Here is a 13,237-nt window from a genome sequence, read left to right as displayed (position 1 = left end):
TCCAACAATATATAAAATGTCGTAGTATATCATCTTTCTTCTTCGAAAATAATATTGGTGCTCTTCAAGGTAAAACAATAAGTCATACATATCTCTGACAACTCTTGTAACTGTTTCTTCAACTCTTGAAACTCTAATGAAGACGGTTGATAAATATAAATAAAAATAAATGCAGTGCTCAATAGAGAAATATGTCTCCCGATAAGGTGAAAATCCAGATAAATCTGCACTTCCAATAAATCAAAACGTCGATCTAGATAATATAAGAAAACCTGGGGCAATATATTGATTACCGTAAATTATCACTTGATCATGTCTCGATGATTATATTACCATATCTTTTACTTGACAAGCTACCTTGGTTCGATGAAGTGAAAACCAATCTATGCCCATAATAATATCAAAACTTGTGTATGAATAAGAGAATCAATATCCACTGGCAGCTCAACTGAATTAACTCGCAACACCTTCTCTAGAAAACCGTGTATATTGAAATAATGCCAACTCATAATCAACAAACATAGTTCCTTGATTAAAGACAAAACATTCTTTGCTTCTTATCACAATACACTTCTTTGCATATATTTAGCATTGAGTTCTCTGGAAAAATCATCTGAACTGAATACCAGAGGTTGTATCATAGCTTGTGGGACTGTTTCCCACCAAGAGTAAGTATAGCTTCAAAGAAGAGATACCCTATAATCAAAACCTTCTTCTGACATACAACTCATCTGATTGAACACCGGTTCTATCACTTTTAACTATATCCCAGCCTCAGTCAGATTAGTCCCATAAATTCAACAACTTCTACTTTTCTGAGCTCTTTAAATTTTCTACCTCTTTACCTCATCATTGGTCTATGTACTCTTTGTTCCAAAAAGCCTAGGTAATCCCCATATGATGCAGTATGTATATGAGATGTTATAATTAATTGATGATGCAGGGCGGCTGACCCTTCTCTCCTCAGTGACACATGTTCATGACAATACAAATGCAAATGAAACTTATAACCAAAATGTATCATATGATATGCACGAATGCTATGTCCCAGCGGGATTCTATCCCCGCTCTAATACCACCTAAACTGTCACACCCCAACGCTATCTGACGTAACTACTTATAGTAAATAAATTCAAAATTTAAAATAAATAATCCACTCGTCATGTAAATAAAACAAACATATTATATCATTTCAAAAACAAACATCTTATCAAATACATATTTTAAAACATTATGAAAAGCAGTGGGACCCTCTGACCACTCTATATACTATAAATTTATCTACAAGCAAAAATGATGAAGAGGAGAAGGTTGCCAAAATGCGTCAGCCGCCGACCCTTATAATAACTGTAACTCACATCAACCCACGAATCATTGATATCTTATTCCTGAAAAATATTAGTGGTTTATATGAGCCACAACTCAGTGCATATAAACCTTACCTTTAATTTCACATCCCAGATATCAATATATTCTTTAACAAATATATAAAACAATAATCAGCAAATATTAAAATTAATTTCATATACGTATGCATATGCCACTCTGTTCAGTTTATTATTCTGTGACAAATCAAGCCTGGTATCTGCCGGGATTCCTCTATGACCCGAAGGTCCCTCTGTAATTGGACTCATAGGTCCCTCTGTATTTGACCCGAAGGTCCCTCTGTAATTGGACTCATAGGTCCCTCTATGACCCGAAGGTCTCTTTATGTTTTTTTTTTCAGATCCAGGGCAAGACCGTCACAGATCCTCTTTAATCACACGATTCATGTACTTTCAAAACCACATCATATTCCACCATCAATATCAAATAACATATAACCATTTCAGGCTCACATCATATAACTAAAATATTTATTCCAATTTAACACATGACAATCAACCACATAAAATATGTAAAATTAAAAGTGTGATTTATACACACCTGATAATTAACAGATACTCTATTTGAAACTCTGATCTTGTCTCTGTTCTAACTGCTCACAAAGCTCAAAGTGAAAATAAGCATGAATATCCCCTCCAAAAGCTCGACCCCCTCCTCCTTATTTCAAGAGTTCCTCCCGTAACTCCCTTCCTTGCTAAAACCCTTCTGCCTCCTATGATTATTATTTTTATTCTTTTATACCTTCAATAAACCGACTCTCGTTTATTTTAAATAAAGAAGTGTACCTATCTTCTTTCCACCACTTAACTATTCTATTTCATTTATTATTTTATTTCTACACGTGTGACTCCATCGTGATTCCTTATCCTTAATTTCATATGCATATATAATAATATTATATACATGCATATATATATATAGAGTAGTGATATAGGACAAATACTCCTTAAGTATATAAGTAGAGAACAAATTTCAACCACAAGATTAAGAAATCAAGGGCTGAAATTCAGCTTAGGATTTCAAAATTGATATAGAAAATTACTTCACTATAAACAAGAATTGGTTCACTATAAGTAGGCAGGGGTAAAATAGTCATTTAACAAACAAAGCTGGGTAAAACATGAATTTCTCTCACTTGGATAATTTTTCTTCAGCCCGTCATCTCTTCTACTCAAATTCTCCATCGATTCTCCACCGATTCTCCTCTTCCGCTCGAATTCTTCATCGATTCTCTACCGGTTTTCCTTTTCTGCTCGAATTCTCTACCAATTCTCACTCATAAACAATGATTCTCTACCGTCGTCGTCGCCTTCTTCAGCGGGCCTAAAATTCATTTGATTCACTCCGTCGTCACTTCCATTGGTAGCTCATTCTGTCGTCGCCTCCTCGGGTTGCTCATTTTGTCGCCGCCTTCGATTCAACATACCTAATGCCTTCAATTCATAAACGTAAGTTCGTTGGCTTATCTATTCAAGGAACGATTCATTTAACCGATTTTCTTTGCATCATGTTGGGTAGCCTACTATGGGACTTGAGATTTAATTCGATTCCATCCTAATTCATAACCTATCATGTGTTCTTTCAAGCTCTCGTTGGAAGTAAATTCTCAAACTCTATTGGGATGATCCAAACCAATTGTTACAAGTTAGCGTTGAGATTCAAAACAAAAGTTGAGTTGAAATTGAAATTCTTGTTTCGTTGAGTGATTCTGGAACTCTTCTAATTTAAAAACACTTTCTTTTAACAGTGTTGTGATAATTTGAAATCGGTCCATATCCAAGCTAAGACTGTTTGATTAAATTTTGAGTTCTTGATACATATTCTGAGTTCTTGATGCAACGTAAGGAAAGGCAAAAGCTTGAAGATACACATGGGAAATAAGTTTTTATAGACAGACACACGCTGAAATGATACACCAACCAGAAGTGTAGACATGACCAATAGAACGAGACGTGGAATAGATTGCATTTACGAATCGCTAACGAGCTGCTAAGAAATTGAATGCCGTGTTATGTGCATAGATAATGATATTGAAGAAAAGAAATATTATGAAAAATTTTAGGCACATAGGCCTAATTGTCTTTTATGGTGTAGAGATATATGTAAAAATAGTTGCTCGATCGATACGAGGATGATAAATAAAACTAAGTGAACCACGAGGAATTGAGTATTTAAATATCACTGCTACAATACAACAATCGCGGCGAAAATACGAGGATGCTAACAAGGTAAATACCATCAACTAAGAGAGAAACGTTCGAGACGAGATATGTAGAGTAGGAAAAGCAATCGAAAGAAAGAAAGCGTGGTAGCCCCACCACCTTCTCAACCCAAGTAGAGAGTAGTAACAATATTATACGAATTTTCTCATACGAAGAAAATGGAAGGAATGTTGGAAGAAATATTTAATGAGATGTTGGAAACTCATGTTGGATTACCTTTCGTGACAAAACGACAATCGTAGTTTACAATTGACTTGGAGCCGGGATCAGCACAGATCCAAGACACCATACCGAATGACGCCTAAGGAATTGGAAGAGCTTAAGATACAACTGCAAGAATTGCTCGACTTGGGTTTCATTAGACCTCGTGTGTCGCCGTGGGGAGCGCCGACGGAACACTGAAAATGTGCATAAATTATCGAGAGTTGAACGAGATGACACTTTATAATACGTTTCCACTACTGACAATAGATGATTTATTTAATTAGCTTCGAGGAGCTAGTGTCTTTACGAAAATTGATTTGATATTTGAATACCATCAATTGAGGGTTTGACAAGAAGTTGTACTCAAGACGACTTTTCAAACTAGATATGACCATTTTGACTTTATAGTGATGCCTTTTGGACTGACAAATGCCCCTGCTGTGTTTATGGACCTTATGAATTGTGTATTCCAGCCATACTTGGACAAGTTCGTTCTAGTTTCATAAATGATGTACTTATCTACTCAAAGAACGAGGAGGAACATGAAGAATGCTTGAGAAACATTTTGGAGACGTTAAGGGCCAAGAAGTTCTATGCTTAGATTAGTGAGTGTGGGTTATGGCTTAAGAAAATAAATTTTCATGGACACATAGTGACCGCGGATGGAATTCAAGTGGACCCTGCAAAGGTGGAAGCTGTACAACAATGGAAGTCACCGACTACACCTAATGAGATTCAGAGTTTCTTAGGACTGGCGGGATATTATCGGAGATTCATCGAGGGATTTTCTAAAATATCAAGGCCAATGACCCGACGATTAAAGAAGGGGATTAAAGTAAATTGGACACCGGAATGCGAGGCGAGTTTTCAGTTGTTGAAAGAGAAGTTGACCACCACACCGATTCTCGTTGTGCCAGAGCCGGACACTAACTATGTGGTGTATACTGATGCATCAAAAGTAGGACTTGGACGTGTACTTATGCAGAATGGGAAAGTGATCGCGTATGCATCAAGGCAGTTGAGGCCACATGAGTTGAACTAGCCGAGCATGACTTGGAGTTGGCAGCAGTAGTACATGATTTGAAGATTTGGAGACACCATCTTTATGGAGTTCGCTGGAGATATACACGGACCACAAAAGCCTCAAGTACTTCTTTGAGCAAAAGGATTTGAACATGCGCCAGCGTAGATGGCTCGAGTTGGTGGAAGAATTATTATTGTAGTATAAACTACCACCCAAGAAAGGCGAACGTAGTGGCTGATGCTTTGAATAGAAAGTCTCAATCCCAATTGGCCACTTTTCTCACAAATGGAGAACACTTGATACGAGAGTTTAGTAGGATGCAATTGGAAGTCGTGAGAGCGCCCGAGACAGGGCAAGGAAGGATCGCCACCTTGGTGATGGAACCTGATCTGAGAGCTAGAATTGTCGAGGCTCAAAGACGCGATACTTTACTAAAGAAAATCCGTTCGGGAATGAGGGCAGGAGAAAGAAAATTTTCACGAGGAAGCGGATAATTCCCTCACATACAAGGGAAGGTTGTTTGTGTCTAGAGACGAATGACTTAGAAGTGAAATCATGAGGGAAACGCATGAAACACCATATACTGCGCATCCGTGGAGTACCAAGATGTATCAAGATATGAAGAGACAGTTTTTGTGGAATGGCATTAAAAAGCATGTAGCGACATTGTGGAGAGGTTTCTACCATGTCAACAAGTGAAAGCTCTACATCAACGACCTTATGGGAGACTGCATCCACTTGAGATTCCGGAATGAAAATGGGAACACGTTGCAATGGACTTCGTGACAGGATTACTGAGATCTCAATGAGGGAACACTGTTATTTGGGTGATTATTGATCGTCTCACGTTGAGAATATGAGGTGAAAGTGGAAAAGGTTGGAAATTGTGATGCGATTGTGTAAATATTTTGATGCATGGTAGAATATATCGTGGCGAATTATTTCCTAAGGGATGAGTGAGATTAAATAGGATTTTCATAAATATCATACACATTTATTTGGAATTTTCGACCCCCGTGATTTATTGGAGAGGAACCCTATTTTTCTTGGATTTAATTATTACTTGGGATAATTATCCAATTTAAATCCAAAGTCCAATTATTTCTTATTCTTCCATGAGAAAAATCGATACCCATGTTTATTCCAAGGAGATTTTCGAAAATCTCCTATTTATGGGAGAAGGGACTATTTCATTATATTACTTGATTCCTTATTTATTCTCTTCCATGAATAAATTCAAATATCCTAGCATATCTTATCATATCTAAGGAGATCTTGCCATATCCTATTTTAATTAATATTTGAAATTGATTCCTTGTGGTGGAATCAATATTAACGCCACTTTCCTAATTACTTGGGAAGATTATTATTTTTATTCTGCTCCGTGAAATATTCAAATTAAATCATATGCTAATTAGTAGCATAAAATTCGAACCCTACCCTATTTTCTCTCAAAATTAACGCCACTCTCCCTCCCATATCTCCTCAAACTTTTTATTTATTTAATTATGGGATTATACCTTGCACTCTCTAAATAGTAGTGAAACCCTAAACCTAAATCAAGAAAAAAAACCGCCCCCTCTCTCTCTCAAATCCACGCCTCCCACTTCCTCCACTCTCCTTCAACTTGTTTTCTATTTTATTCAAGATCTCTTCATTCTTTACAAAGAATTGAAGTAGAAACTCAAGAATTGTTGAAGAATTAAGGCTACTACTTTGTTCTATCGTTCGTTCTATCGAGAAAAGGTATTTTTATATCAATCTTTTCTCATCTAACCGAGTAATCGGTGTTCTTGAACCCTCATGCATATAGATTGAGTGAAAAGGGGAAACAATTGATGAATATGGGGTGATGTGTGTGTGCGTGTGCACCGGTATGTGTGCGTGTGTGTGTGCGTGTGGATGTGTTGAAGAACACTCATGCATAACATGATTTGATGATAGATCTGGAGTTGTGGTGCGAATAAAATTGATATGATGAACATGTCTTGATTTTTGAATGATAATATAAAACTAGTCGAGGGGAAAAAGGGGAACGTTGGGAACATGCATGATTTTGAGTAGATGATTTAAACTTACACGTGAAACACATAATTTAAAGGTGATAACTCGCGCTCTTGGCGTGATAGCAAGAGGAAGAGCGTACTTGTGATCTAAGGAGTCGAGGTGGGGTTTATTCACTAAACTCTTTTATTACCAAAATAATGATTATGGTGTTATAAGGGTGGTTTAAAACGTTATGCCATGCCTGTGATTGTTTTGATGATATTGTGTGTCTGATGCCTAGTTTGCGAGTCCGCTCCATTAGGCTATAGGGCTATATAAACGAATTCGGGTCTGAGTAGGGCCGCAAACCCTATCAGGCTAGTGTACACAGTTGGGATCGGGAGCCGTCCTCGCTAGTCGGCCGGTCTCGTGGGCGAATAGTGTGGCCACACTTTCGTCGCACTATGGAATTGTTGATTGTTGAGAAAATGGGAGGAATTGTTTGACTGGTCAGTCTATGAAATTATTTTGTGATACTCGATGATATTCTTTTATAACTGTAAACTCGAGTTCACTATGGTAAGGATGACATATCTATTAAAATGTTTTGGCATAACTATAAACCCTGCATGTGTTTTCCCTATGTGCAGGTTGAGCAAATAAATTGAATAATAATATGATCGTTTTGAAACATCGAGTGGAGTTGTGTCTTCATACATGACTTCACTTTTCTCTTGGTTGCTTCCGCTGAAACACGAGCTTCATTCCATTTGTTTGAATCGAACTATTCAATTTTTGTTTAGAATATCGAGACATGATACATTTTTTATTATATTAAACCCTTGTCATTTTGAGCATAAATTGTGGTATCTATTCTTCATAGGATTTCATTGTTAAGTCGTTGCCTTATTGTTTTAATTGTTCATTAAATTACTTTGGTCAAACCCTTTTTATGAAACCCTAGCCTATGTTCTTGTTGCATTTAAGTCCGCCTAGGTCGCGATCGTCGCATTTATTATACCCTAGAAGGGCGGTCATTATAGTTTTGGTCACCAGAGGTGTGGTGAGTGATAAACACGGATTTTGCATGTTTTAGGGTCTTTGTTTGGCCAGTTTTCAATGACAATCATGCAAATTATTTCCTTTAATTGCATATTCCATGCATTTTTATATTTTTTTACGTGTTTTGTGATAAATGTGCAAAATAGGCATAAAAAGGCAAAAAAAAAAACAAATGCTAGAGGAAATTGACCAGATCAGCGGTCGCAGAGCAGCCAATGACCTGTCTCGAAATTTGTGCTTGCAATGGAGCTACGACCAACGACCGCCGAGAAGTGTTCGAGGAAGTCCAAAACAATCTTAGCGATCCGCTAAGAGCGGGCGGTGGGATGAGTTTGATATATTTTTCTCCAAGACTTTTCTTGCTGAGTCATATATACTACTCCCTCTGTCCCGCCATAAGTGAGTCACTTAAAGTGGTATTTAAAGAGTTAAGTGGAGTGAGAAAAAAGGAAAAAAATAGATGTGTGAAAAGAATAAAGTAGGTGGGAAAAAAAGTAATAGAAGAAATTTTTTTTACTTAAAATATAAATGGCTCACTTATGATGGAACGTCCTAAAAAGTAAAGTGACTCGCTTATGGTAGGACGGTGGGAGTACCATATTGAGGAAAATGTCCACAACTGTAAAAATACTCCCCACACATCATCATTCATGATGAACTGTTTTACCCAATAATTCCTTTTCCATGAGATTGTTCATTGAGTAGTCAAAGATTGTTCTACACTTCAAGATTGAAACAAGAGGATAAAGATTTCTAAAGCAACCAAGATTTTACCTTTGTGTCCTGTAATATATTGTTTTAATGCTTTCATATTTTACGATTGATTTTTTTACCATTCATGAGCAATAATTTGTTGAATTATGGGTTGGAAAGTAGCTCTTCATGTTTATTCAATTCATATTTTTGATATCCATGACCTATTTACTTCATACTTTTGATATGGAATTATGTTCTATAATGTTTCAAGTTGTGTGACATATCTTGTCGATTTATTGGCATGAAGGAGAATCGAGAGAGGATCCATATGCTAGATTCGAATTGATGACACTATAGTTAATATACCAAAAAAAACAATCTTAAGAGTGAGGACAATATAAGGGTCTAAGTGTGCTTTCAGGAGTTAGTATGAGCTAAGATTGACAATTCTAATCCTCCCAATTCCACAATTTGATTTTCATATCAAAAGTAGATTCTACATTCGTCCCATAATAGATGTCATACTTTCCTTTTTAGTTTGTCTCACAAAAGATGTCACATTTCCATTTTTTGAAAAAGTTCCCTCTCTCATTAATATAAAAGTTATATTTTCTTTCTCCACTTATCACACAAAAACAAAACCTCATAAAATCTCGTGTCGTCCCACAAGTGTGACATCTTTTGTGGGACAGAGGGAGTACTAAAATTCCAAATAGTTTTAAAATTTGGTACCTTCACACACAAATACACATTACACATACAACCACACACAACATGCACACCACACAAACAACACGCACACTACACACAACACACAACACACGTTGTCGACACTACACAAACTACAAATGCACACGCACTATATAAATTTTCAGATTCAAATCTATATCAATTATATCATTTTTACATAACAAAGGATTTAGAATTTAATTATAAGTACAATTCAGTTCTAATTTTGTGTATCAGACAGACCCTGAAGTTTTCAAGTTGAGGAAATCCTCCATTTGCAAGATGAGATACGTCCGACTAGTGCTCACAATTTGTTGCATTGTCCCAAAGATGAAACACCTTTATTCATATCAAGTAGATTCACCTCAATCTTGTAGGCTTCGACGAATTTGATTTTGAGTCGAGCCGAGCAATGTAGAGTCCCTAATATGCAAGCTAAGGGCATCCGCAGCGCGGCTCGATGCCGTCTCTATCTCGTCCTGCCGAGACGAGACGGCAACGAGACCGCGTTGCAACTTCCATCTTGTCCCGACGAGACGGGACATCCCGTCGCGCGTCGCGCAGCGAGTGGGCGTCGTAATAATGACGTCATAATTCAATTTTTTTTTAAAAAAATCGATTTTTGAAAAAAAAATTTAAAAAATTAAAAAACGGTAATATGACAGTTCAACGGTCGAATTTTAAATTTTTTTAATTTTTTAAATTTATTTTTTATTCTATAAATACTCTTCTCATTCTCCATTTTACACACAAACACACATCTATTCTTCTCTCATCTCTCTTTCTTTCCTCTCCAATCACTTCTATAAATCATTCATTTATTTTTTTCTTCTCCCAAATTTAATCCATTCATGGATCCATTTGAGCAAATGCATCGAATAATGGAAGAATCTCTAGAAGAAGATCGACGTAGGGAGGAGGAAGCCGCCGCGCCTCCTCAAAGGCGAACCCGGACTTACATCCACCGTAATCGGGAGGAAGCCGCTACAAGGTTGGAACGTGATTACTTCAGTCGGAACCCGGTATGGGGAGATATCTACTTCCGTCGTTGTTTCCGTATGTCACGCGCGCTATTTTTGCATATCGCGAATACATTGGCGGCACGGGAAGAGTACTTCAGAGAAGGGTTCGACGCTATTGGCTGTCCTAGCCACACGACGCTCCAGAAATGTACTGCAGCGATCCGTCAGCTTGCTACTGGACAAACGGCGGATTCGTTCGACGAATACCTGCACGTCGGAGAATCCACTGGGAGACTCTGTTTGCTGAAATTCTGCAAAGGCGTCCAGGCAGCCTTCACCGACGAATTCCTGAAGAAGCCAACCACCGCAGATTGTCAGATCTGCTCCAACTTCACGAACAAGCACACGGATTCCCCGGGATGCTCGGGAGCGTCGATTGCATGCATTGGCAATTGAAGAATTGTCCCGTGGCGTGGAGGGGGTCATACACGAGCGGCCACAAAGGCACCCACCCCACCGTTATACTTGAGGCCGTCGCCGACTACCGGCTATGGATTTGGCATGCGTATTTCGGGGTCCCGGGCTCGAACAACGACGTTAACGTGCTCAACAATTCCAACCTCTTCAGCGAAGTTCTGAATGGTAAAGCGCCGGCCATCAACTTCATCGCTAACAATCGCAGATAAAATGGGGTACTATCTTGCCGACGGCATCTATCCGAAGTGGCCAACCTTCGTGAAGACGTTCAACAGGCCTGCGAACGAAAAACAGTCTCTTTTTGCGCAGAAGCAAGAGGCTGCTCGCAAGGATGTGGAGAGAGCGTTCGGGGTTCTCCAAGCTCGATTTAACATTATCAAAGCCCCGGCTCGTACCTGGTTTATGGATAATATGGTCGACATCATGTATATGTGCATAATCTTGCACAACATGATTGTCGCCGACGAAGGACCTGAGGCGGGAAAATGGTTCACCCTGAAACCCCAGGAAGCTCAACCGCAAGTAGTCCGCCTCGAAGGGGAGTGCATCATACTTTGCAAGAGCGGTTGTCTATTCGGGCAAGGACACGTGATTCTACCGCCCACGCCCAACTCCAGGAGGATCTAATGGAGCACATTTGGGCAAAATTTGGCAACCGTTAGATGATCGTCACTAGAGAACTCCTTCTTCTGCTTATTTGCCTCCAGTTTTTTTGTGATTTGAATTTAAGTGTGCAATTTGTAATTTCTAGTTTTTTAAATTATGTCTTTTTTATTTTTTTAGGTATTTAAATTGTAATTTTATTTTATTTAATGAAGTGTGTTTTATTATTAATTGAATTTGGTGGAAATAAAAATAAAAAATGAAATTGAATGAATAATTAAGGGATGAGATGGTTAAGAGATGGAGGGATGCAGGTGTTGTCTCTTAGTTAAGAGATGGGCTGAAAAGTATAGTGGAGCCCATGAATAGTTAAGAGATGAAATGGTTAAGGGATGAATAAGAGATAAGGATGCGGATGACCTAATATGTAAGATACAATGAGAGAATAATAAAGAGATCATTTTAGGCGTTATCTTTTCCATCTATACAACTCTATAAATTTTATGAGTATGAGTTGAGAACATGGAGATCATGGCATAAACCACTTATCCACTAATGGTGATTAAAAAAGTGGATGATTGCATGATTTTTTTTCACTCTAACTAATTGCAAATTAGAAATAGTGTAGCCATAGGTAAGCACGAGATATCGAATCACAATAAATAAAATGCAAATTATTTATTATAAGCGATCATTGGAGAAATCAGAGTTTTTGGTTTGATTTAATAAAACTAATGAAAGTACGGTTTTGTGTTCACGGTGCGCACAGAAGGAAATAAACAGGTTCCCTTGGTCCAGCAAATCCATTAGATCACGCGGTCTAGGAACTCGTTGGTCGTAGGAAATCCTGGTCGTCGGACGCACAGAGCACTCTTTCAAAAACTCTCAACCACTTTACTAAACCTAGTGTAGGGAAGTAGGGATCGATCCCACAGAGAAGGATGCGTAATAATCATGTTCAAGGATTTGGACTTGTTTTTGGTGTTGGCTGCTGCCACACATTTTTCTTGGGTTGAGGAAAACAAATTAAACTTGACTTGGGAGTTTTAAAACTACTACGCTAATAGCTAGGCTTAGGCGAAATAACAAGAGAACGTTGCAAAGAAAATTAACTGCTCAATTACCAGATCTAAGAAAACTACTCTAATTACCTAGACCTAGGAAACAAACTGACTGTGGGGACCATGACTGAAAAAGCAGGGTACGGACGAAAAGCTGGCAGAATAACTAACTCGGGTACTAACTAACAGCGACATCATCTTCTTCAACCAAATTGCGTAAAAACTCATAAGAAAAACAACATGAACGAAATCAGAGCAGAGCAAACTAAATCTAAATCAAATTGATGCATAACAACGAAGAATTAAATGGATCTACAGATGCTAGACGAAGTAAAACAGGAAACAAGCAGAAAACTCAAATCCATCCAACAACTTCCTTTTCTCACTTCGGATCCAACCTCAGACGCTAAATCCACTCCGGATCCAAGCGTCCGACACAAACTCCACCCAACAGAAACACTTCATCACTTCAGATTTAAACAACAACCTCCAATCAGTCAACAAACCACAGATCTATCACCAAATTCCCAGATCAAGTACCACAACATCAAAATAAAACAGAGATCGACATAAAACTTGTTAAAATAAACTCTCAGCAGCAAGATCTACGTAAATCAACTTGAAATATCACAACTAAATGCAAACCAACAGAAGCGAAAAGATAACAAGTAACATCAACAGCCAAGTCGACTCCCGAAGTGAAGTTCGACCGCAAAAGTGCAAAACAACTGAAATTAAAAGAGATTGTATCTTCTTCCACACGCAGACGGTGTTGCAACTGAAACTTTCTAAAGAAATGAACCCTTTCGTAACCCGAACTACCCC

The 13,237-nt window shown here is 38.1% G+C and overlaps 1 long non-coding RNA gene across 1 annotated transcript; it reads right to left on the bottom strand.

Moving 5' to 3' along the window:
- Positions 1 to 1,149: 1,149 nt before the first annotated feature.
- On the bottom strand, positions 1,150 to 2,086 carry LOC148933529 (uncharacterized). The gene is made up of 2 exons (XR_016134720.1): positions 1,927 to 2,086; positions 1,150 to 1,388 (listed from the first exon to the last, which is right to left on the bottom strand). It is a non-coding gene; the product is annotated as an uncharacterized LOC148933529 (long non-coding RNA).
- Between the last annotated feature and the right edge of the window lie 11,151 nt (positions 2,087 to 13,237).

This window comes from Salvia hispanica, chromosome 1, assembly GCF_029641045.1.
Source record: "Salvia hispanica isolate PSC_SH4W2 chromosome 1, Shi_PSC_v1, whole genome shotgun sequence".
NCBI classification, from domain to species: domain Eukaryota; kingdom Viridiplantae; phylum Streptophyta; class Magnoliopsida; order Lamiales; family Lamiaceae; genus Salvia; species Salvia hispanica.
This window is presented reverse-complemented; position numbering and strand designations above follow the sequence as displayed.